At 48.4% G+C, this 2919-nt stretch overlaps 1 pseudogene; it reads right to left on the bottom strand.

Moving 5' to 3' along the window:
• Positions 1-51, bottom strand: LOC115063375 (annotated as a pseudogene; the record flags this gene model as incomplete).
• Between the last annotated feature and the right edge of the window lie 2868 nt (positions 52-2919).

Below are 2919 nucleotides of genomic sequence, written 5' to 3'. Positions count from 1 at the left end.
CCTGGGAAAACCACCTTCGTGATCATGGTATCTCCCCTGCCAGGTAAGTATGAGTTGAACCTGCCGCCTGCGCATTTTCCCTCAACGCACACTCACTTCAAACATACGGTCACCTCGTCCGCGCGTCCGCTTCGCCATCATGCCCTCCACGCCCGTCGCTCTCTGATCGCCTCTCAGCAGGGAAATCATACCCACCTCAGAAGACTTTATACGACTACGTACGCGGGACGCAGCGCGCCTGGATCCGCCGGACCGGCAGCCTCCGCGCGCAGCCTCATATGCATGCGCCCCGCCCTCGCCCTGAAGTCCCAGGCCCTGAAGCCCCGCTACCCTGCTCCGAGACTCCGCCCAGTGTGCGTCCAACGCCAAGGCCCAGCCCCAGTGGAACCTGAAGGGACTCCTCAGACAGAGCCGCCTGACCACCTTTAGACACCATCCCTGGGGACCCTGTCCTGATCGCGTTTGCGTCCGACACGCCGCGCCGGGCTGTCCATTCAGAGTTGAGGAGAGCCTGTATTTCCGGCACAATCCAGCACAAGGACGACCAAGAGTTCAAAGCCACCCTCGGCCAGGTAGAGACTGTGAGGCCAGCTTGGGCTACAAGGGGCCGTATCTCCAAAGAAAAGAAAAGAAAAGAAAAGAAAAAAAGAAAAAGAAAAGAAAAGAAAAGAAAAATTAACGGGAGCGGCAGATGGCTTAGCCTGTTCAAGTGCTGGCTACAGGGGCAGAGAGGCCGAGGGGACGGCAGATCTCACTCAGTGAGTTCCAGGACAGCCAGGGCTGTCACACAGAAAAACCCTGTCTCCAAAAACCAAAAAGAAAAAAGGAGAAGAAAACTTTTAACAAAATTCTCATGAGAGCCTACCAAAGGGTGGATAGGCCCCCTTCCTTTGCTTTGCCAGGAAAGTTAAACACACAGCTCACCTCTTCAAGGAGGGCATGAGTGCCACCTCTGCTGATTCCTGTTGGCTCTTCCTTCTCAGGACGCCAGCAATGAGGTAGTTTTACAACCTGGTGATTCTTGGGTGTCTGCTGAGACGGACTCTTCCCATATCTTCCAGAATTTTTTGTATTTACTTATCCCAGACCCTTCCCCCTACATCTTGAGAATCGCTTTTAGGTCATAAAACCCATTCTTATGAGATAGGTCACCTGTGCTTTCCAACAGCCTGGGTGACTTCTCTACTGTCTTAGGGCCAGGCCTAGCCCGACTCCCACAGGCATCGTGATTACTTCAGTCAAGATCCCTAGACACCAAATCTTGGACACTGTCTCTGTGTGAAGAGGACCCATTCTTGTGAAAGAAGTCACGTGGACTTTGTAAACAACTTCAATGTAAACGTGTTTTTGTGTTTGTTTTTTTTTAAAGATTTATTTATTTATTTGTTAGATGTAAGTACACTGTAGCTGTCTTCAGTCAGACACCTCAGAAGAGGGCATCAGATCTCATTACAGATGGTTGTGAGCCACCATGTGGTTGCTGGGATTTGAACTCAGGACCTTTGAAAGAGCAGTCGGTGCTCTTAACCGCTGAGCTGGTGTGTCTGTAGACAGCAATAGTGTACTCACATGTATTAAATAAATAAATAAATAAATCTTAAAAACAAACAAACAAAAAACAAAAACAGACTTAATCTGACTGGCAGAGTGATGTTAGCTGAGAGAGAAGCTTGTGCTGAGTCAAGACACTTGCTGGGTCAAGGCATGTGGAGGACAGGTGACATTTGGAAGGTATAAATAAGACTGCTCAGACTGTAGAATCAACAATAAATTCAAGCCCACCCTGCTCCTTTAATCCTTCCTTGCACTCGGGAGGCAGAGGCTGGCGGATTTCTGTATTCGAGGCCAGCCTGGTCTACAAAGTGAGTTCCAGGACAGCCAGAGCTACACAGAGAAACCCTGTCTTGAAAAACCAAACCAAACCAAACCAAACCAAAACAAACCAAAACAAAACAAAAAAAACCAACCTCTTGCAGTTTGCAGTGATCTTGGTCTCTGTGGTCTTTGTGAATGAGGGTCTCTTGGTGGACTCCAACAAGACAACAATGGAGGCTGAGCTTGCCTTGCTGGTATAGCTAGCTGTACAATGTTTGTTGGTCTTGAGTCTTCTTTGATCTTTGCTTCCCTGAGAGAGGCTCAGCCGAGAACTTCTGACATCCCTCCTGGTCCCTTCCGCTGAGTCAAGCCGAGGCTGAGGCCTGGCTGTCTCTTGTAGTGCCACCTCTGCTGATTCCTGTTTGCTATTCTGACTCTATGGAACTGGACTGCTGGTGTGTCCCTGAAGTGTTTGCTAGTGGGTTGAGCTGCCGCTGCTGACCTGTGAACCGAACTGCTGATTTCCAGACAACACAGATGGGAGTTGCTCCAAAGAACCTTTCGAAACAGGTCCACACCCCCCCACCCCACCCCAATGTCCTTTCTTTCCTCTGGTGGGTGGGTAGTGGGCTGAAAGGAAGGCTAAAGCATTTAAGAACCATCATTATAAATAGGTTTTGACACTGGGCACCTTTCATCCCAGTCTGTGGAACTTGTCACACAAATCCTGCTGGAGGTGGTGTGACAATAAATATCAAAAGGATAGAATAATTGGGATAACTTCTCTATTCTACATGGGCAGCTTGTTTCATTGCCTATTGGCTCTGAAATTATTGTGTGGGAATCTTGTGCATTGAGAATTTATTGATATATAAATCTGTTGCGGTAAATCTCCAACCCAAATATGCCCCAGCAATAAAAACACAACTCAGTTAATATGAATACATGCTGTGTGCCTAGATTGGGCAGATCTACCACTACACTACCATCTTCCACATCTATGAGACCCCTTAGAACTTGTGGTTTCCGAAATGGATGCTCACAGCCAGCTACTGGATGGAACACAGGATCCCCAATGGAGGAACTAGAGAAAGTACCCAAGTA

Source organism: Mus pahari, unplaced genomic scaffold (genome assembly GCF_900095145.1).
Source record: "Mus pahari unplaced genomic scaffold, PAHARI_EIJ_v1.1 scaffold_15086_1, whole genome shotgun sequence".
Classification (NCBI taxonomy): Eukaryota; Metazoa; Chordata; class Mammalia; order Rodentia; family Muridae; genus Mus; species Mus pahari.
Note: the sequence above shows the minus strand (reverse complement) of the source record. Positions and strands in the feature narration are given on the sequence as shown.